The sequence below is a fragment of the Nycticebus coucang genome, chromosome 11, assembly GCF_027406575.1.
Source record: "Nycticebus coucang isolate mNycCou1 chromosome 11, mNycCou1.pri, whole genome shotgun sequence".
Classification (NCBI taxonomy): domain Eukaryota; kingdom Metazoa; phylum Chordata; class Mammalia; order Primates; family Lorisidae; genus Nycticebus; species Nycticebus coucang.
The window spans coordinates 54,740,029-54,764,316 of NC_069790.1; the positions used below are offsets into that span (position 1 = coordinate 54,740,029).

General features: G+C 39.0%; 1 pseudogene; it reads left to right on the top strand.

Annotated features, from left to right (window-relative positions):
* Positions 1-14,470: 14,470 nt before the first annotated feature.
* LOC128560630 (uncharacterized) lies at positions 14,471-14,583 on the top strand (annotated as a pseudogene).
* Positions 14,584-24,288: the final 9,705 nt, after the last annotated feature.

Sequence of the window (24,288 nt, forward strand, 5' to 3'; positions counted from 1 at the left end):
AAAAAAAAAAAAAAGAAGATTTATTGAATTCAACTTATTGAAGCAAGTAATGGAAAAGAGTCCTAGATATGAAATCAGAAGACTAGAGTTCAAATCCAACCTCAAGTCTGGGCACCCATAGCTCAGGCTTTAGGGCATCAGCCACATGCAGCAGTGCTGGTGGGTTCAAACCCGGCCTGGGCTTGCTAAAGAAAAAATAGCCGGGTGTTGTTGTGGGTGCCTCTAGTTCCAGCTACTAGGGAGGCTGAGGCAAAAGAATCGCTGGAGCCCAAGAGTTGGAGTTTGCTGTGAGTTATGATGCAACTGCACTCTACAGAGGGCAACAAAGTGAGACTCTAAATAATAAAAAAAAAATCCAACTTCAAACCTTCTGACTTTTGCCAATGACTGAACTTCTCTAGGCTTCAGTGCACTTGTTGGTAAAAAGGAGATGATAGTCTGAGGACATAGAATAGGGGAAAGTTGAGTGAGAAGTTGTTAGTAAGTCTAGCATGACACCTAATGTGGTACATGTTTACTGAATCTGAACCCAGAGGATCTTCAGGATCATCATGAGAGCTTGTTTATCAGAGTTTCTTTCACTACTTCTCTGGTTTCTCTTTTCTTAACACCATCATCACTTTTCCTAGTGTGATTTAGAAATGCCAAATCAATTTTAAAAATCAAATTTAAATAAAATGGAAAGCTATCATGGTGCATGTTATGATGCTACTTATCACATAAGTTATTTATTCAAAACTAAACAGATTAAATATTTGCTCAGTTCAGGTAACATTGCACTTAGGAGGGCAGCCGCAGAACTTTGGACATCCTCCAAACAAAAACATTAACCAGAGTGAATACAAAAGCTTCCAGCACATACTAGAAAATATAAAGAACTGCCTTGAAATTAAACATTAAAGTGATCTTGAACTTTTTTTTATAGAAGTCAAAATAGCAGTCCAAACAATCCTTTTTTAACTGAAAAAGCAGCATTAATATTTCTTAATACAATTTAAAACATTATTAAGATTAGTAAACTGCCAGCAAGCATATAATCATTCATAATCCATGTATTTTCTTACTACATTTACCTCCACTTATAGAGCAGTTTTAGATTGTGTGAAATCATATTTTAAGTTCTACTAATTCTTCCTTCCATTGTATGGCAAGCATTCCTATTGACTTATGTGGCTGCATAATATTTCATCATGCTGCTGAGTAGTAAGCTAACTCTTGAATACTAGACATTATTGGGAAGTTAAATTGTTAATACATTTAGTGACTAAGAAGTTTTCAGATAACTCTTGCCGTTTTCACTTCAATATTCCCTGGCATTCCCAGTCCCAGCGGCCATTGCATTCGTGCTGGGCGTAACAAGAGTGTGTAAAACGGGGAGAGGTAGGAGACAGGAGCTGAAAACTGCTCTTGTGGGGAAGAGGACCACATGGAGCAGGGGAGGCACAAAGACAAACCCAAAAACCTGGTTTTCATATTTGCTTTCCATTATTGGATTGAATGATTATTAGGTTCCCTTATGTGGATTGATTTCCCTAATCACTTATTCTAATTCTGTATTCCCTTTGGCCAGGTAGACGTAACCTGAAAACATGTGCAGAAAAGAGTTCTGGACTATTTTCTTGTGCACTTATCTGCATTTGTTTATACTCTGTCTTCTTATTAAAAAGAATTCAAGGCAGCTCACTTTGGGGATTTTCTGAAAAACTTAAAGTCTTTAACAATGACTTGGGGTTTTTTTCCTGTTCCTAGAGCATTTCTGTCAGCTATAGAAGTTAAATTCTGTTTCTTAGAGTCTTACCTCATTATACGCATCTAAGATTTTAATTCCTGTTTGTTGTACTCTCTATAGAAATTAATTTGACATGAACAGATTCATATCAGCATTGAGAGGTTATTACAAATGGTCTTACATTTGTCTTTGTAACATTTCTTGTGTAATTACAACCTGCATGGAGTATTATTTGTTCAATCTTCTGAGGTCACAGACCGGTCTTTTCTGGTTTATATCTGTACTAATCAGTTAAGAAGCAAAGGGGCAAACTATGACAAAGCTAAATGTTGAAGATTTCTGAATGCAGGGCCTTACAACAACATGCAACTAGCTGGGCTTTGGCACACCAACTGTACAGGATTGGGAATGCCCTACTATTCATTGCGATGTAAACTCATTCTGACAATATTTGCTTAACAACCACACACATTTTTTGTGTTTTTGTTTGTTTTCTTTTAGTGTTCACTGTGTGCAAAATTTCTGTATTCTATGCTGTAGCAGGGAGGCAGTTTGGTGACAGGAGGAAAGGGATCTGATCCCTAACAAACATAAATTTCTGAACTTTAGAATTGACAAACTGTTTTCCACATGTGTTCCTCACAACCAGTTAGGGAGATAAGAATGACCACCCCAAATTATAGGAGTGAAACCACTCAGAAATATTGTGATACTGCGTGTATTCAAATCCACTGGAACTAGGAAATGGAAGATGCTAGGCTTGAACCCAGATAGTCTCATTCCTAACCCAAACTGCTTACCATCATTCACAGCTATGATTGTTTTCACTAAGTAATTTCTACCTTTAAGGATTTTCTGTAATTCCTAGTTGCACATTAGTTTTACAATAATCCAAGTCAGGGAGAAATCTGAGTGTTTGTGAAATGACTTCTTCCTTTGATGTGCCTTAACTCTCCACAGAGTGAACCCAAGAGTTAGTTTTCTCCCACACTAAATAGCTCCTTTTACTTAGTGGGATGGTACCCTAAAAAGAAGGAGATTTCTGAAAGTAGCTAGCAGATTGGGGCTTCCTAGCCCACATCTTGAGGGACAAGAAACATTGCCCTTCCTGACTGGAGGTAAATCTTCAACAAGCCCAGGTGGCTTTTCTCCTGGGTTCCCATATTCCCTCTCTTCACTCAGTCCACAGTTCTTTCCCCGTCACCACACACAGTCTGACCCCGGGCCAGGGTGGCAGCTTCCTCGGCCCCTTTGAGATCACAGCTAGTGTTGCTCTGCGGACTTATTGGCAGTGGGCATTTAGGGACAGCTGTGGCCCAAGCCTTCCTGCAGCCCCTGCACCTTGCTGCACAATGGCCTTGTGTTCTCCCTGGCTCCCTGGGAAGAAGATCATCCCTCGGCCCAGGCCTCCCACCAAGTGTGTGACTTGGGGCCCTCAACCAAAACAGGATGGCAGTTGGTTGGGTGTTGGAGATTCCTTGACCACCATTACCTCTTCCTTACCCTACCCCCAGCTGTTTAATTCAGCTAAAGTTGTTAGAAGTCCATCTCTGAAAGCTGTGGGTTGTTGTTTTGTTTCCCAGAATAGAGAAAACATGAATATTTTCTAAGTCTTTTTGTTTTTTACTGTGCTCCTTTGAAAAGACATGAGGGGTGGGTCCCACGATGCAGATATTTTGCATCTAGTTTGGAAAAAAAAAATAGTCATTGCCCAAATGCCCAAATGTCTGGGAACCTTTTTGTATGAAAACCTGGGATGAACCACTATGAGGAAGAAGGCTGCCATCATCAGCAAGGTCGGAGTACAACAGCACCGTCTACTGGACAGAGGACTGCGGGGATGGGTGGTGTTCCATGACATCACTGATACTCGGGCTGGTGTGCAGGAAAAGCCCTGAAAGAGGACCTGGTTCTTCCTAAACTCAGCAGATCTGAGGACAGACAACTGCAATGTGGGACTGTTCTCAAAACAAATTCTGGGCCTAGAGAGTTGCCCTTAAAAATTGTCAACAAATTTATTCCCTCTACACCCACTTGATTCCTATCCTTCTGCTGTCATTTTTATGAGCCTGCCTCCACCATCAACACTTATTAAACACCCTCTCACATTGACACCCTCATATTCATTTCCTTCTTCATTTATGAAGCACCAGACCCTGTGCTGGGCATTCAAGCTATAATAAGAAATAATAAGACTCATCATCCTGAAGCCATTCTGTGATCATCCAGGAATGGGCTGGGGCAGAAATAATCTCTGTTTCCAATCTTTTTCTATCAACTTCTTTTCAGTTTGGTCTTTTCTTTGTATTCCCCTCTGAGCCTTGTTCTCTGCCAAGAAATAAGTGAAATATTGGGTTATCCATGTAAATTTATTTTATTTTATTTATTTATTTTTTATTTTTTATTTTTGGCCGGGGCTGGGTTTGAACCTGCCACCTCCGGCATATGGGACCGGCACCCTACTCCTTGAGCCACAGGTGCCACCCTATCCATGTAAATTAACTAGGCTGCTATGTTAACCAGATAGTATGTTTTTTTCCCATGTAAATTGAACCTCTTGAGTCCTTAAGATAGCTATTCAAGAATGATCCTAATGTTAAGATCTTTAGTCAATTTGGTAGATACACCGAGGTGTATGTCCCTTAACCCATCATTCTAGTTGCCTGCCTTTTTAATACATGTAAATGGCCAGCTCTGGCTAATAAGTTTAAACACAAAGAAAGCATATATTTCTTTAGGCATAATTATTTGAAAGAAGTGTATCTTTTTCATTTTCTATTGTTTTTGAATTTACATATAAAAGGTATAGCTAAGTTTTCAAAATCAAGCAAGCCACTGCAACACCATCAAGTGACAAAATAAATAAGGTTAATAATGAGGCAGGATACCTCACAGTAGATGCTGGAAAATTGAGGGAAAATATAAATCTGAACTATATGTATCATTATTAGAACAATCATTCTCCTCAATGGAGATCATTTGCAGGATCACAGAGGGTAACTGGCCAGGGTTTCTTAAACTCAGATGAAGCAAAGAACAAAGTATGGTTACAGATCTAGGAAATTGATAAGAATTTTTGGGATCTCTTCATTCATCCTTCTTTTCTAGGCAAAACTAGATCAATTATACCAATTTCAATATTAAAAATTTCCTAGAGAAGTTGAATTTATATCCCCTTTTCTAGTCCCATTTTGATTGTCAAAATATACAAGGGAGTCTTCAAAAAGTTCATGGAAATGCATTTTATGAAAACACTAGGCATGGATTTCAATTTTGGGAATACCAAAATAAACTGGTATGAACAAGATATAGCCTGAGGCACTAAAAAGAATAAGACATCAGTTTTAAAAGAGCACTTAACAAAGCAACACAAATCTGCTAAAATTGAAGCAAGAACAAACTTCCAATTTATGGTAAATCCTGGGCGGAAGAATGATGAAATTATCGATGCTTTAAGAAAAGTTTATTTTAGTGACAAGGCCCCAGAGAAATTAGCAATTTACAAATAGATAACTTATTTTAAAAAGACACAGGCTGAGTGCCATGGCTTATACCTATAACCTAATCTCAGCATTTTGGGAGGCAGGGAAAATCACTTGAGGCCAAGACTTCAATACCAGCATGGGCAGCATAGCAAGACCCTATCTCTACAAAAAATGTTTTGAAAACTTAACCAGACATGGAAGCTCACATCTGTAGTCATAGCTACTCAGGAGGCTGAGGCAAAAGGATCACTGGGCTCAGACTTTCAAGGTTGCAGTTGGTATCATCAGCTTCTGCACTCTAGCCTGGGTGCCAGTACAAGATTTCGTCTTCAAAAAAAAAAAAGACAAGATAAGAAGACAGGGCAGTGCCTGTGGCTCAAAAGAGTAGGGCGCCAGCCCCATATATTAGAGATGGCAGGTTCAAACCCAGCCCCAGCCAAAAACTGAAAAAAATAAAATAAGAAGACAACATTGAAGATGAACCCAACAGCAGCAGACTATCCACATCAATTTTTAAAAAGAAAAAAATCATCTTGTTCATGCCTTAATTGAAGAAAACTGACAATTAACAGCACAAACAGTAGCTAAATACTGCAGAAATCTTGATTGTTTCATTTTACATAATTCTGACTGAAGATTAAAGCTGAGCAAACTTTGCACTCAATGGGTGCCAAAAATATTGTGCTCAGATCAGCCGCAGACAAGAACGAAGTTTTAGATAGCAATTTTAAACAAGTGGGACCAAAGATCCTGATGCATTTCTTTGACAAATTATAGAGATGAAACATGGCTTTACCGATACAATCCTGGAAGCAAAGCTAGATCTCAACAATAGCTACCAAGAGGCTTAAGTGGTCCAATCAATGACAAAGCAGAGCAGTCAAGAGCAAAGGTCATGGCTATGGCTTTTGGGGATGCTCAAGGCATTTTGCCAGTTGAATTTCTGGAGGGCCAAAGAACAATAATATCTGCTTATTATGAGAGTGTTTTTAGAACGTTAACTAAAGCTTCAGCAGAAAAATGCCCGGGAAAGCTTCACCAAGAAATCCTTCTCCACCAAACAATGTTCCTGCTCATCCTTCTCATCACATGATAGCAACTTTGTAAGAATTTGGGTAGGAAATCATTAGGTCCTGATTTGGGTCCTGATTTACTTCTTTTTTGTTTCTGAATCCTAAAATATCTGTAAAGGACACCCATTTTTCTTCCACCAATAATGTAAAGAAAACTGCATTGACATACTTAAAGTCCCAGGACCCTTAGTTCTTTAGGGATGGACTAATGGCTGGTGTCACCACTTACAAAAGTGCTTTGAATTTGATGATGTTTATCTTTTAATTCAATTTTTCCATGAACTTTTTGAAGTCCTTTCACATATATTATAAAAAAAAAAGCTTTTAGTAATGCTAATTGAAAGCCCTAGGTTAACTTTTGTATTCTAGGTGGTTGGGAGTATGAGAGGAGGTGCAAAAGAGATGGAGAGCAACAATTAGGCAGCTTCTTCCCCATAGTAGTGCTTGTGTTCTCAGTGCCTGGGTCTAACTCTATTTATAAATATTTCTTTCCCATTATAAACAATTCCAGCTTGATAAATTGTTTCAAAGGGGCCACAGTCTCTTCAGTTTTTCCTTAAATATGCCAATGAACTCTCAGAGTGCCATTACGTCTTGCAGTCACGAGGAGGCTCCTTGGGCTTTACCCGTTGTCCCGTCTATGTATTCAGCATAGAAGGAAGGGTGATTTGAATGTTTGTGGGCATGGTCAATGAACAGCTCTACTAACTTCCTGCATTAAAAGAGTCATAAGTTTCTTATTGGCTGTTGGAATGTGATAAAAATAAATGACAAGAGTCCCAAGTTTCAATTTAAACCAGAAGCTTCTAATTCCTGCCCCAAAAAGGTAAAATTTTGAAGTAATGACAGCAGTGTTACTAGAAATAAGCAATTGCCTACATATTTTTAAGTGTTTATTACATAGAAAAACACAATTTCTGCCAAAGGTGCCTCTTCCACTTGTCATGGGATTCGTTTTCATCTTGGCCTGGAGTGTCTGTGTCCTAGAGTCTGGAACAGGAACTCTCCTGCCTGAAACTTTAACTTTCTAGAGATCAAAGTGGGCCCACTGTCTGTGTTGTCACTATGAGTGACAGGCCAGTACTTTAGTTGAATCCACAACACAAAAATAATAGTACTTCTTTCTTAGCTAGTTGAGTATAATCAAAATTATGATCCCAAAGAACTTAATTTCATCCTTCAGGGGCAAGTCATTCCTGAGCCTACTGTAACTTAAGAGGAAAAGGTTGTAGTATAATTGTTTCCTAGCTAACCATTTTATAGCTATACATCAATTTTGTCCTACTTTTGTCTGCATCAAATCCTCATTTTAAAGTATAGAACATGTGAGTATTTAAAAAAATCAAAAATATGGGAGGGATGGGATTATTCCTAGTGAACAACGACAAGAGATCTGTAGTTCTTGAGTTTCAAAATAGTCATGAAACTGAGAAACCCCTATTCCAGCTGGGAATCCAATCACATGATTGTCTAACCATCACTCTTTAGTTAGCCTTTCTAATCAGAGCATTCAGTTGGAGCCTTTACCAACAAAGACCAAACATTTTAAAGTCAATAAACAAGCACTGAGCAGAGCCAGTGCCATTCTGTTTTCTAGTAGAACCTAAGACTCTTTCAATATTTCCATGCCAGATAGTACATTTACCAATACAGATAGTACCAACATTTCTCATGGCCAATATTAAAAATTTAAATGTATTTACAATTTGATCAAGGTATTCTACTTTAATAAATGTAATTGGGGGAGGAAGAAGAAGGGGGTTCAGAATCAAAAGAAATACAGAGGGTGCCAAAAAAATATGCTCATTTCGAGAAAGGAAAAGGAGTCTTAAAATTGTAATTGTCAATATATACCAATAACAAACGATGAATACAGGTCACATTGAGCCCCTCTTGTAAATGCAAAAGTGACTTGAGTATTACAAATTTAATACAGTTTTCTCCTTTCTTGAAATGTATACACATTTTTTGGCACCCTCTATATTGTCAATAAAAATATTTGAACATAATACACTATAACAGATACACAAAGATGTTCATCACATTGTTGTTTATAAAAGTTAATATTGGGAAAACAAAATATTCATCAATGAAAGAACTAATTATACCTTCGTGAATTTTGATACAGTATAACCACTAAAAATCATAAAATCAACCTATCTCTATGGACAATAAAATGTATGTGTGTGTTCAGGAGATGGATGGATGAATAGGTAGACAGACAGACAGATAGATAGACCATGAGGCCATTTTCCCAAAAAGTATTTTATATGATGTATAAACGTGTACAGATAGAAAAAATTTTCAAAGAAATATATCAAAATATTAACAGCAATTCTTGTGTGAAGTGGTGGCTAGGATTACCAGTGAATTGATCCTTCTACTTTATATGTTACATAATTTTTTTCCCCATAAGCATGTACATCTTTCATAGTTTTAAAAGGACTTTTTTTTTATTCTGAGGAAAGAGTAGCTCTTAATTACAGAAAATATTCTATTTTATCAGGGTTTTGTTTTTCTCAAAGAAAACCACTCATGTGAGGAAAAACTTCTATGCACAAAATATAGTGACCGTTATGCATCAAGAGTAACTGAGGAGTGGAGTAGTAGAGTTAAGCGAGTAGCTATGCAGACTCCATGTGGGTAGAGGACCCGGGCACATCAAAAGGAATGCTACAAAGTGGCTTTCATCCAAAGTTTTAAGACCTTCTAATTTTAATGACTGAACCAAAACCAAAAATAGGCATCTTCCAGTCCAGCACAGTAGTCACTAACCCTCATTGCTTGGCTGTAAACATGGCCAATTCCTGCCCTCTCCTCTCACCCACAGACTCTTTCATATGGGAAAAGGACTTAAGGAACTCTGGCCAGTGGGTTTCACAAAGCTGCTGACCTGGCTTGTCAGCAGAGGAGAGAGGGGCTTAGGTCCTCCTTTAGTTTTTTTATCTTGGAATCCTACATAAAGTTTTTTGGGGGGAGAAAGCAACAAAAACAAAACTGTGAGATATACTCTTATTTTGCAAACAGGGAAACTGATGCTTAGAGACTAAATTACTTATTTACCAGGATGAAAAAGCCAGGGTAAGAATGCAGTCCCATGATATTTGCTCTGCTACTATTTTTACACCACCATCCAAGCTCCTCTCAAGAAAGAACCCCATACAACACACATACACACACACACAAAGAAAAAAAAATCAGACCTGGTGAAAGATAAGTGTCCTTGTCCCCAATCTGAGGTATTCATTTTCTGGCTGAAGAATTAAGTGTAACTGTGTTACAAATTCTTAAGCTTCTTATGGCAGGTAGCAGACTGAAATACAAAAGTCTTCGATATTTCTAATGCAAGACCTCTGGAACAGCCATTGTGTTAAATGTCACAAGAGATTTTCATCTTAGTATTTAGTGGCTGGCAGGAGATGACTCAGCACCATGGAATTTAATTTTAACTTGTTTTTTAAATAAATTCACAGAGTTCAATAGCATGAAACTTTGGAAGGTGACAAGGTGGCTTTGGAGATTTGAGAGTTTTTAAAGCTATATATCAAAGGTGGCCTCTGACAGTTATGGGGATTTATTGTGTTCTCTACCCCAGTTGTTTCTAGAAGCTCTCAACCATGCTTCCCCATATAAGAAAATTAAGTTTGGAATTCTTGCCATTTTTGCCTGCCTGGTACCTCAAACTGTTGAGCCCCATATGCCTAGAAACTGCCCAAACATTCTTTTCTGGGAGCTGTCATTAAATCTCCATCTTCTGGATGGAGATCCTGAGGGTGCAACTCTTGGTCAAGGTCAGCCAGTGAGTCAGTGGCAAAGCTGGGAATGCAACCCAGACTTTCTGACTCCCTCGCTTGTTCCCTGACCATCAAACCACACGTTCTTGACCAGGATGAAACAGGCTTGTCTGTCTCAGCATTTGGAGGGAGCCGAATGAAAGAAACTCTGCAATTTATCCATTTCCTTTTTAAACGTTCATATGTCACTTATTTCATACTCTAATAGCCAAATGGCTCTGGATCATTCTTCACTCTAAAAAACTTATTTTTTGCTAATTTGTCCAGGAAATGCTATCTTAATTTGGAAAAGCAAGAAAAACCACTTTCTCCCCCAGCCCCCACATCGCATCACATTGTGTAACACTAACAGTGTGGCCACTTCAAAAACCCGCAGAAGCAGCTTCCTTTGGTCTGCCGATGGCTGGTTCTTCTGCCAGCTTCTACATGTGGCCTTCCTCGCGTGGGGGTCAGGCGCCCTGCGGTTCCTGGCAGAGGGACATCCCACGGACAAGCCTGGCCTTGACGTGGCTGTTCCCTTCCCCTGCTCTTTGGAATGCTCCCTGACCTCCCCTGCCAGCTGTACCTCACATGCCACTTGAAATGTAGTCAGTGCTGACTGTCCGACCAGGGCACCAGCCAGGGTCCAAGTGACTCTCCTAGGGAAGAGGGAAAGGCAGGACAACCAGGTCTTGCCAGTGAGCGCCACATCCAGCCAACTGCCACAGGGAGGGAGAGAGGTTTTCTCAGCCTCACTGTCCTGCTGCTCAGGGACTGTCCCTCTTTTTCTCATAGCCCATAAAGTTGTTTTCCCCAGCATGTTATACCTGTCATGTCTGATCACAAATATTTCTTTCTCGAAATGAGCTAAATTGTTGACTCCCAATGTCCTGTTGCTATTTCAGAGACAACTTTCCAAAGTCTGGCTTGGGGGTTTGGACCAGCCGGTTCTATCCCCTCTCCTTGCGCTGGCAGTTAGTCATGGTGTTCTGCAATGACTTTGCTCCCAGAAGCCATCAGCACAGAAACGGGATCAGGAAAGGAGAGTGGTGTGCTATTCTCATGCTTGAGACCCCTCCTGTGCATTTGTGAAATCGGCTCAGTCCAGGCCAAGCATGCCTTGGTCAGGTGAGAGTCCCTGCAGTCGCCTCAAATTTTAGTACTGCATCCCTGGGGAGTGTGGAACCTGCCCTCCCCACCTCAGGCCCTGTCCTCTCCCTGCTCAGGGCTAAGTCCATTCCACTAACATTTCAGAACAAAGTCCCCAGCAACACACAGGGTGGCCCCAAATCTGTTTGTAAAATTGCAGGCACTTACAAAGCTGATCTTGCTTGTTTGGGCTGCAAATGTATCATATTATTTATTCTATTCTTCAGCTCTGCCTGCCCAGCCATCAAATGCTATGTTCCCAGGAGAAGAAATAAGTTTGCTTCATGTGACAGCCCTGGGCGCAGTCCAGGGAGAGTGACAACATAATTTTGTTTGCTATTCACTCCAGTTCTACAGAAGTAAACTTCATTAATTTTTCTGATAAAACACAAAGACTCTATTATTGGGCTCACCCGCAAAATTAAAAGAAAAAAAACTTTGATGTTTCCAAGAAGGCAGGTTTTTTGAAGTTTCTATGCCCCTCCCCCAGTGATCTAGAGGCTGATATGCCTCTGTTGGCCTCTGACTTGTGATGGAAATGCCCAGGTCAGGAGTTCTGTGCTAGACTCAGCGTCAAGCTGTTTGCTCATCTGTGTATATTTAACAGTCCACCCGGCAATTTAACTATCAGAACAAAGGGGTGTTACAGCTCTGACGAACACTAAGTAGATATGCATTTTCATCCGCAGAGAAGCAGGACTATGAAGATCGGTATCTCATTCCAAGCCGTCTCTCAACCAAAAAATAAGAGACTTGAAAATATAACACGACCCGTAGCAGCCCTGACCTCAGTCACAAATGGGGATGGGGAGGTAAGATCCATGCACAGTTGGGCTGAAGGAGGAGATCGCAGGGAGGACTCACAAGCCTGGCCTGCCACCTTCCAAATTTGGCAAAAGAGCTTAAGGTCCCTTTTACCCTGTGTCTTGCTGATTTTCTGACCACACGATGGAAATCCGGTGTTAAAATGAAAGATCATGAGCAAAAGTATCCGAGAAAATGGGAATTTTTACAAAACTGCTTTCAGTTAAAAAAAAAACAACAACTAGAAACACAAATAAACCCTCAGCTTAGACACTGGAGCAGATTACCTTTTTTAAATGACTTTTTTGTTTGTTTTTTGCTAAAAAGAAATAGCCTTGTGCGTGATTGTGTTAGCAAGCGCAAGTTGCAGCCTCTGACTGCTCACAGAAATTAAACTACTTTCAAAAGAAACAGCAGGCAGGGCAGTCCAAGTAAAGGAGTTTAAGGCATTTTGCATTCATTAAAATTTATATGGAGAATGATAAAGCTTCCATGTGCATTACATAACTGGCTTTTCTGCTTTATTTTAAAAGCAGCATTTGAAGGTCAGAGAGTAAACAGTGATGTGAAAGTCTCCTTCACAGGGCTTTCTTGTTCTTCTTACTCTCTAATAAAATGATGCTTATTGCTTCGTATACCGAGTTGGAGAGAAAGGATGTGAGGAGGAAAGCAAAAAGATCTTAAAATTTACAGACTCTAGAAATAGAACTCTACTTGGAGGTTGAGCTTTACAGAAAAAGAGGGAAAATTTTTTAATTCAATATTTTTATCCTGATAAACATACATAACATAGTATTCACTGTTTAAGGTATTCTTAGCTGTACAATTCAGTGACATTAAATATATTTACAATGTTGTGTAACCACCACCACTATCTTTACCTAAAACTTTTTCATCATTTCCAACAAAAAGTCTATACTTACTAAACAATAGACACAAAAAACTCCATTTCCTCCTTCCCCTAGACTCTGGCAACTTCTTTTCTATTTTCTTTCTCCATGAATTTGCCTGTTCTAGGTCCTCCGTATAAGTTGGAACCACGCAATCATATGATGTTTGTCCTTCTGTGTCTGATCTGTTTCACGAAGCATAAATTGTCAAGGTCCATCCACGTTGAAGCATGTATCAAAATTTCATTCCTAAAAGAAGCAAATGTTTGCCTGTAAAGAATCGGAATTTTGATCTGTTTCTTCTTATTTACGGCTCTTGTTTCCTGCAGTTTGTTAAATCTCCATAGAGGGAAGCAGAGAGGTCACTTTCATCTTACCTGGCTTTGCTTAACAGATGATGGTCTTCTGAGCCCTTGGAAGGTTTTCCCTACTACCCGAGAAGCCCAGAGAGGTTCTGAGCTTTGTTTTTATTTTTCTTTCAGATCTTCTGGTATTGACAACTAACACATGTCCTATCTTAAAACTAAAAGACTTTCCAGCCGTGGTGGCTCACACCTGTCATCCTAGCACATTGGGAAGTCGAGGTGGGAGGATCTATTGGGGCCAGGAGTTCAAGACCAGTCTGGGCAAAATAACCAGAACATTTTTTTGTAGTCTCTACAAAAAAATAAGGGGGAAAAAACCCAAAGGACTAAATATCTTACATTGAGGTGCTTATGGTCAATCCCCAAAGCACTTTTTGTTTTTTTGGTCTTCCTTGACCTAAATATTTGTTGTAATTTTCCTTCAGATAAATTGGGGAATGAAACCGTGTAGGCAACAGGCATTTAACACAACCTAAATTCACAACCCCGGCCTTTTCACTCACATTTTCGTTCAATGTTTCTCAACCTCATCATGCCCAATGCCACCTTTTAACAACAAATATTTTGTTAAGTCCCCTTTATTATCCTGAAATGACATTCATAGACAATATAATCTAAATACACCTATCAGGGCAGCCACAGTGGCTCAGACCTATAATCGTAGCACTCTGGGAGGCCGAAGCAGGTGCATTGCCCTGAGCTCACAGGTTCAAGAGCAGCCTGAGCCAGAGAGAGACCCCGTCTCTAAAATAGCTGGGCATTGTGGCAGTGGGGTGTCCCAGCTACTTGGGATACTGAGGCAAGAGAATTGCTTGAGCCTAAGAATTTGAGGTTGCTGTGAGCTATTATGTCACAGCGCTCTACTGAGGGTGACAAAGTGAAACTCTGTTTACAAAAATACATAAATAAATATATAAACCCATAATTTTTTTAAGATAATGCCTTAAGCATAATACAATTAGAAATAAAAAGAACACGGTTTGTAACAAATCAATATACATTTACATGTATAAATGCTTGGGATAACTACACAGTGAAGTAGTCAGAAGCTGACTTAAAATGGAAAATTACCTTTGCCATCAACAACCATAAACCAAGATGCATATGCTGTAGAGACAACCAAACTCCTCGAGCAATTTTTAACAGTTATGCAAATTTCTAAAATAATTAAAAACTTCTTTGAAAAGTTCTGAACAAAGTATAAAGCTTTATTCTTAAAAAATGTGGGCTGTTCATTTAAGTGGGGCAAAGCAAATATCCTTTTAAAACTCAGGCAAACTGGTGTTTGTCTTATATCTTGTCAAAGGAAACAAATGAAAAAAAATGTGGGCTGTGTTAACATTGTATCATTAATACATTGTGAATAAATGTAAAATGGGAGTAGGCTTTGGTTCGAATAATAAAACATAGGTTTCTCCAAATTCTTGACTACTTAGTTTGACATGTGAAAGTCACCTGGGACACATTACAATTCTTCATCCTGCAGATTACCCCAAACTTGCCCAATGTTGCCATCCTGACATCTGTCCAGCAAATGTTAATGACAGCCCCAGTGTGATAACCAAAAAACAAATTTGTAATTTTTTTATTTTTTATTTTTTTTTTTTTTTTTGAGACAGAGTCTCACTTTTCACCCTGGGTAGAGTGCTGTGGCATCATAGTTCACAGCAACCTCAAACTCTTGGGCTCAAGCAATCCTCTTGCCTCAGCCTCCCCAGTAGCTAGGACTACAGGCACCTGCCACAATGCCCAGTATTTTTTAAGAGATGGGGGTCTCATCTTGCTCAGGTCTCAAACTCTTGTGCTCAAACCATCCACCTGGCTCAGCCTCCCAGAGTGCTAGGATTATAAGTGTGAGCCACCTTGCCTAGCCTCCAACTGGAAATTTTTAAAAATGACTGTAGTGGTATAACCCTGATGCAAGTATAACAAAATGGACATACATCACATATTACCAAAAACATTTGCACACTCATAATATTTTGAAATAAATGAATAAAACTTTATTGGAAGAAAGGGGAGAAAAATGACTACAGTGGGAATTCTAACTGGTGTAGTCTTAGAAGTTAGAAGCCAGCAGATAATTCCAAGTGCCTCTAAGAATTGTCAAATGTCTTGACACACCCCGCTTTCCAGAGTGAGATCTGGAGAGAGATGGACCATCAACAAATCAGGCAGGGAGGCTCCTTGCGTGGTTACAGTCTCTGGAGTAATACTCCCACGACCTTGTCCTCACCATGAGCCTGAGACCATCTTCTCTGTTTCTCTCATGGGGTGCTCCTTCCACCCCTATGCTAAACTTTCCAAATGTAGGAAAGTACATAAACAATTTTACCGTGGCACAGTGGACATGCAAATTATGTTGTTATCACTTCAAAAAGTTCAGGCTCTTTCTTCCATTTCGTTTTTCCCTTCTAAGTTCAACCTTAATTGCAGCCTCCTGACCAAAGCTACAAATCTGGGCATAACTCCCATACTATTACAAAATCTAGTAATTCCTTTCTATCTGGGTCTCCAATCCCACCTCCAACCTGGCCCCATGCCCACACTGCTCTGTCAAAGTCTGCCTGAACCAAACCTAGTAGTTTCCTGCATGCTGTGTGACACGGTCACCCAGAACTGAACTCTCTACTTCTTGACACCTCAGCCTCCTACTCACTCCTCATGAGTGGCCAGTCTCATCATGTCTCAAAAATATGTTCAAAAAGAGAAGATGCCTTTTGTGCCTGCATAGTATCTAATTTTTTTTCTCCCTTTGTCCTCACTTAACAGTGCAGATCTTCAGGAGAACCCCATAAACAAGATCAGAGAGATGACATTTGATCAGTGAGGTCACTGAGGTATAGAGATTTATTAATCTGCAGAAGCTACACAGCTAATAAGTAGCAGAGCTGGAAAGGTTTTTGTTTTTATATTTTTATTCTTAATTTGGTAGGTTTTTCAGCCACCCATTCACTAACTCGATTAAAATAAAAATCTCTTTGGTGAACTAATTTGTATTTACCCTTTCCACACTCTTTTGAGATTTAGTAAGTCTTAGAAAGCCTTCCTGATTTTCTTTTTGTCAGTACAGTTGGAAAGCCCCTCATTTTCTAGTCTATCATCACATCCCTAGAAATGCTTCTACCTTCCAGATGGTTAAGGTACCCTTCCTTTGACCCTCGCCAGCAGTGTTATTTTTTCTGGACATTCAGAAATCAGAATTGCCACACTAAGAGATATGTATGTCTTACATTTGAACACATAGGAATGATATTTTCCACTTTATTTCCAAAGTGTATTTTAGACAGAAGAGCAGTTTGGACTTGAGATTTCTGAGAACAGCAATTAGTATCTGTTCACCGCTCGCTGAGGACCCAGCTTTGCATGCATGTCACCCATTTCTTCCACCCCTTCCCTACCCTAAAATACCATCAGACTCCAAAGTCTAGCTTGAGTGCTGCCTCCTCTATGCTATATTAGTCAGTGTTCTCCAGAGAAACAAGAAGTCTAAAATCCCTAAGGTCTTAAACTGCAAAATTAACAATCACAGAATAGTCACCCGATGATAGTTCTTATGGACTATCACTGCGCAAAAGCCCGTAATCTATCCCTGCAATGTGTTGAATTTTCTTTTCAGTTTATTTTCTTCTTTTCTTCTTATTTTTTAGGGTTTTTCCACTCTTTTAAATTCTCAGCATTATTGCTTACAATTTGCTATGCTACATAATTCATCTTCACCATCAATTTCCATAGCAAAGGTATAAATTATATAGATACTTTCACAGAGTTCTTAATTCATTTAATGTATTTTTTACAAATTTGACTCCATGAAAGTACATTACGACAACATTGAATTTGCATGTAAACATTTGTGTATGTGCATAAAGACGTTGAAAACTTTCTCAATAAATAAAGATATGTCCTTTTGTATGTCTGTATTTATGAAAGATAAAATTACTTGAGATCTTGGGCAGCGCCTGTGGCTCAAAGGAGTAGGGCGCCAGCCCCATATGCTGGAGGTGGTGGGTTCAAACCCAGTCCTGGCTAAAAACTGCAAAAAAATAAAAAATAAATAAAAATAAATTTCTTGAGATCTCAACTCTTTGGGAATTTCATATGTAGTGGTGACCCATCTCAGTTTTTGAGTGATCTCATCAAAAGATTTAGGTTGCTCAGCAAAGTATTTCAGATGACTATAGTTATAAACTGGGTGCTCACAATTACCAACCACAGTGATATGCATTTATACATTTTACTTTTTGACTTGTTTATGAACATGGTTTGTCTACTCATAACTATCATACCTGTGTGACTGTCATTAATACAACTGAGTGTATTACGATTACAAAAATATGTATGTTATTATTACCTATTTTATTGTGAAAAGTGCCCTACAAAGTATTCTATCATGTTTTTATATATTTCTCAAACAAATCCTCTCTTAAAAATGTACATAAATGTATTTTTAAATAATTTTTAAATTTTTTTCCAGAATTAACACTTTCAGGATTTTGATCTTTTGGGATTTCAACATTTGGCATTACGGTGTTCAGGATTGTGTCTTTTGGGCTTATGGTTGGCTCTCACCTCATCACTCTCGCTGCTTTGCAGCTTGTTGCTAGGTTACCTAAGGATACAGGGACCCAGTCCTGGGATGTTTGTCTTGCCTCATCCCTGAGCTGCCTGGAAAGAAAGTATACCTCACCCTAACAGGGCTCTGCTAGAGTTAGAGAACACTTATTTTAGTAGGCTCTGAAATGTGCTCTGAAATGCTGAAACTCTCACCAGCTATGGTTAAGTCTTAACTCTCAACTCAAAAGTTATTTTTCTTTAACATCGAAGATTTTGCTTTATTATCTTCTTTCATCCAGTATTGAAGATGAAAAACTGTGCATTATCTGTTTGATGCCCTGGAGTGGCTTTTTAATGTTTTCTTTATCTTGACTAACCCAAGTGGCACAGGTTTATGTGACGTCTGAGGTTGCTTCACCCTGTTTGGCACACGGTGTTACCTTCTGATCTGAGAGCTCATTTCTTCCTTCACCTGTAATTTCACTTATTATTTATTTGAAGATCTCCTTCATTATCTCTATTTTATTCCTCCAGACTCCTCCAGAAGAACCACATATTATTTTTAAAACTTTGGAACTTGAAGATATTTCACCCAGGTCTTCTCTCTTTCACATTTCTCATCTATGTCTTCCTTCCTGCTCTGTATTAAAAGGATTCTTGGCCCCATTTTCCAGCTCACTCTTTAGCTCTCTAGTTTTGCCTTCTCTACTGTTCAACCTGATATTCAGTTGTTTTTATTTTTACTTTATTCTTGAAATACACAAACAGAAAAGTACAATACCAAAAGTTTACAGGTGGATGAAAAATCACAAAGTGAACCCACCTATGTAACTCTCCAAGGCGAAGGAACAGGGCTCCACCCCTGTTTGCTTTAGGGTATCTTGGTTTATGTTTCTGATATAGTGACTTAATAAAGTGACAGACCTAAGAGAAAGTGAAAAGTACTGCTAGATTCATCCTTAATTTAGTTGGCAGTTTAGGCGAGTGGGCCTTCCACAGAGCAGCCATTCTGGTCCTGAGGCAAAGAGCTGTGTTCAAATGAGTTAAGCTTGAAATCCTCTATTTCTCCAAAGATCTAGTTCCCACTGATACTGCTGACAACATTCTTAATTATTTCCCCTTGCTCATAGCATCACTTTCCTCTCACATTTCCCTTCCCCTTATTATCAGTTCACCCATTTTTATGGCAAAAAAAAAAAAAAATCAAGAGAAAGTTTTTCTGAGCCACACACTGTCCTAGAAATATGACGTTCCTCTCCTGGCTTACACTCCACCTTAAATAAAAGAGTTGGGAATATTAAAAGAAAATAACTATTCCCATTTAATAAGAGAGGTATGAAAAGAACAACTTTCCCTGGACCAGTAAGGAAAAGTAGGCCAGCCAGCCTAACTCCTCAGGAGTGATCTGGGAGAGGATGGATGTCTACATGTAAAAGACTGAAACTGGACCCACACCTTTCCCCACTCACAAAAATTGATTCAAGATGGATAAAGGACTTAAATTTAAGGCATGAAACAATAAAAATCCTCAAAGAAAGCATAGGAAAAACACTGGAAAATATTGGCCTGGGGAAAGACTTCATGAAGAAGACTGCCATGGCAATTGCAACAACAACAAAAATAAACAAATGGGACTTCATTAAACTGAAAAGCTTCTGTACAGCTAAGGAGACAATAACCAAAGCAAAGAGACAACCTACACAATGGGAAAGGATATTTGCATATTTTCAATCAGACAAAAGCTTGATAACTAGGATCTATAGAGAACTCAAATTAATCCACATGAAAAAAGCCAACAATCCCATATATCAATGGGCAAGAGACATGAATACAACCTTCTCTAAAGATGACAGACGAATGGCTAACAAACACATGAAAAAATGTTCATCATCTCTATATATTAGAGAAATGCAAATCAAAACAACCCTGAGATATCATCTAACCCCAGTGAGAATGGCCCACATCACAAAATCTCAAAACTGCAGATGCTGGCGTGGATGTGGAGAGAAGGGAACACTTTTACACTGCTGGTTGGACTGCAAACTAGTACAACCTTTGTGGAAGGAAGTATGGAGAAACCTCAAAGCACTCAAGCTAGACCTCCCATTTGATCCTGCAATCCCATTACTGGGCATCTATCCAGAAGGAAAAAAATCCTTTTATCATAGGGACACTTGTACTAGACTGCAGCTCAATTTACAATCACCAAACTGTGGAAACAGCCTAAATGCCCACCAACCCAGGAATGGATTAACAAGCTGTGATATATGTATACCATGGAATACTATTCAACCATTAAAAAAAATGGAGACTTTACATCTTTTGTATTAACCTGGATGGAAGTGGAAGACATAATTCTTAGTAAAGTATCACAAGAATGGAGAAGCATGAATCCTAGGTACTCAATTTTGATATGAGGACAATTAATGACAATTAAGGTTATGGGGGGGAGCAGAAAGAGGGATGCAGGGAGGGTGGTGGGGCCTTGGTGTGTGTCACACTTTATGGGGGCAAGACATGACTGCAAGAGGGACTTTACCTAACAATTGCAATCAGTGTAACCTGGCTTATTGTACCCTCAATGAATCCCCAACAATAAAAAAAAAAAGAAGCACCCTGTCTCTCCTGTCTGATGTTCTTTCTCTGCTCTCAAAGTCATTGTCATTCATTCTTCTTATTGGGGACTGACTCTCTTAGCAGATGCTTTCAAGAGTAGAAAGAAGTCAAGAAACTGATCACAATTTGCAATTCTTGTGTGGCTCCTATTAAGATTCAAAAAGTCTCTAGTTCTTCAGTGGCTGGAAAATTTGGTGATTAGTTCATTCTAACAGACTGAGAACCCATCTTTTTTTTTTTTTTTTTTTTAATTCATTCAGCAAATATTCCTTGATCACCTACTCTGCTCAAGGCTCTGTTTTAGGAGCCACAGAAGACAACAATAACTAATATGGGACTCTGCTTTGAAGGACATTTCCATTAGTTGGAAGGGAAAGGCAGACAGAAATGATGAAAACAAATAGCAAAAAAGGGGCATGTACCTTAGAGCCCCTTTAGTATAAACAAATGACATCGTCAGGGCACGTTCAAAAGAGGGAAATCTTACTCACATCAGTAAACCAGGATGGCTTTGTGGAAGATACCATTTAAGAAGAACCATGAAACTAGGCAGAAATTTTACAGAGATAGGGAAAGAAAGGATTCCAAGAGAGAAAACTGCACAAAGAACAGGGTGGAATGGAGGTACATAAAATAGTTGGGTGTGCAGGAATAAGGAATAAGAATAGAGATAAGGGCAGTGCCTGTGGCTCAAAGGAGTAGGGTGCCGGCCCCATATGCCAGAGGTGGTGGGTTCAAGCCTAGCCCCAGCCAAAAACTACAGAAAAAAAAAAAGAATAGAGATAAAATAAGCAGAAGTCAATAAACTTCACTAAATAAACATTGATGATTAAAGAGTTAGTCCTTGCCAAAAGGAACATGGAAGGCGTTGTAGAAAATGCACATTTAAGCAGGGTTTAGAATGGAGAGAGAGAGTCTAGAGAAGATGGAAGTAGGGAGATTGAGCTCCCTGCTCTATTTTTAATGCTTATCCACCATGACAAGCATGAATTCATGGAGACAATGGTGCTTCTGGGTTCACCTGTCCTCCACAGAAGCAATGTGGGCTCCCCAATTCAATGTGGATGTTAAATGAACATTTCTTTAACATACATTTTTATTGTGGACAGAAAATTTATGAATCCTATGAAACGCTCCAGGCATGCAAATAGGTGCTGTCTTTGTCTTGTGAAAGCATTATTATTCATACAATGACATCATTCATGCCCACTATCCCCACAATATGGGGAAAGACAGCGACAGGATGAGGAAGGCTTTTAAGAGAAGTGGATCATGACCTTGAGGTCATGTCTATATCAAGACAAGATATAGGAAGAGAGGTATTGAGAGGACAACCCAAGCAGGAAGAAAAGCAGATAAAGGTGGCAAGAAGAAATTTGATGAAATAAAGAAATGCCAGTCATTCCAAAGGACTGAAGTATAAGAAGGTTAACAGAAGCGAGTGACCATAATGAGGTGGAAGCCACATCTCCTAAGGTCTTGTTTATAAATGGGTTATTATGGAAGTTTTGAGATACACAAAAAATCAAGAAAGGTAAAATCTGTACAGCTGGAAACAAATGAAGCCCTCTTGGCAGCACCAATAAGCCAAGCAAGGTGAAACTTGCATGGGTCAATCAGAAAGGACACTATGTGTCTTGGAAGTAAATTAATGGACCATAACATAGTCTGTCTCAAAACTTTCATAGTGACTTACATATACCCCATAAACCTTTGCTCTTATCCTAAAGGCAACAGAAGTCATTTGAAGCATTTTAAACAAGGAGCAGACATTCACTTTAGAGCAATCACTCTGGAAACTGGAAGTAAAAGAGATGAGTTGTGGGTGCACTTAACAGACGGCAGAGAGACCAGTCAGCATTCTGCTGTAGTTGGCAGCCACAGCAGAGTGAGGGCCTTGGTGTGGTGTGAGACTGGGGCTGGTCCTAGGCAGCTGGAGAAAGAACCCATGTTCCAACTGCCTGGGAATGTCATTAAGGTCTCTTACAACCCCATGTTTGTCAGAACATTGCTCATGCCAATTTTTCAAACCATAAGGTTTAGGAATAAGAATATCACATACATTGAGGACATTTTAATTTAACTTTCCTGAGATCTGGAAACCAATCTCTTGCAAAGTTCAGCACATTCCTTGAAGCTGCTCTCACTTCCCTGCCTGGCTGTGTCAGGCAGAAAAAGGGCTTCGTTGCTAAGACACCTCCATTCAACACCCTCCACACTGCCTGCCCTTTGCTGCGCTCTCTGCCTTAACCCTCCGGGACTGCTCGGAAAATTACAAACTCAAACTACAAATACTACTTCTTTATCTTTTCCAGAAATCCCACTTAGATATCTCTTTCTGTCAACCATTTTATTTCTGTAATCAGTTTCACCAATCCCCATTCTCCTTTCTAAAAGGAAACCTGGACTTCCCAAATTAGATTTTATTTTCTTATATTTTCAGACCTCATTTTTTATGATTCATTTGTTTGAAAAACTACCTAAGGAAAGACAAGGAGAGAGAAAGGATGCGTCGGATCTAATATATCTCCCGGGCCTCAGTGATATGAAGCATATATATCAAATCTACACTCATTTCCTTGATAAAACATATGACACCATCTATTGAATAACAGAAATATTATATATTAGCATCTGGATTTCAAAAAGGTATTTGGCAAAGTTTCAGGATAAGGAGCAAGGTGAGGAAATGAGAATGGGGTAGGCTTTGTGTGGTTAGCATGATTCAAATCTGACTGTACCCAGAAGGTGTTGATTAATGAATTGCTGACACTTTGTAGGAAGGGCTCTAATTTTAACCCTGTCCTGTTCACCAAATTCGTAATCACTTAGATAGTGACATATCCTATTAAATCTGTAGATGATTCAATTTTTTTAGGGCAATGCTAGTCACCTTAGTAATTGCTCAATAGATGTTTGTTGAATTTAATCAAGAGGAAATTATTGATACTTTACATCAGGGCAGTGCCTGTGGCTCAAAGGAGTAGGGTGCTGGCCCCATATACTGGAGGTGGCAGGTTCAAACCCAGCCCCGGCCAAAACTGCAAAAAAAAACAAAAAAGAAATACATTTATACTTTACATCATAGACTCCCAATTGTAAATGATTTCATTAGGCTGAAAGGAAGTAAAAATAAGAATACAATAATATTGAAAATACATAAACGAATTTTGTGCTCTTGGACTCAATCGATGGTACAGGTGTAGAATTAGAAAAGCCCAAATGAACATGTAAATAAAACCATGTACACAAGAATTGGAACTACAAACTAAATCTGCATTACTAGGTTGCTCCTCCTGCCTAGAAAAATTAATATAGGCTACAGATCATCAAGTGCTGATAAGCGTATAACAGCCTGCTGGCCTGTGTACTGTTTAGGCACTGTGTTTCATGCTAGGCACTGCATTTTAAGAGAATCATTCATCAAGAGACTATAATGCCAAGGAAGTCCTATGAGGAAAATGCAGAGACATTTGGACTATATGCCCAGATTGTTGTTTTTTTAAAACCTGGATGGGAGTAGAGATGATAATGGGAGACTTCATGATAGCTACCTTCACACGTCAAAAGGCTATCACGCACAAGCAGGATTCAAATCATTCTTAGTAACTAAGCTAAGCTTAAATTAGGGGACTAGGTGCTTGAAAGAAATGAGGAAAAAAGCACATTTTGGCTCAAGAAATAATTCTTTACCAAACAAAATGGTTGACAAATGAAATAGTGACTGCCCCAAAGTAATAGTAATAAATAGGCAACTTTTTACATGAAGTAGTTTGTTGTATTTTCAAAAGCACTTTATATTTCAAAGTCCTATCCATTTCTAACTGCCTGATTGTTGTCACAGTTATGT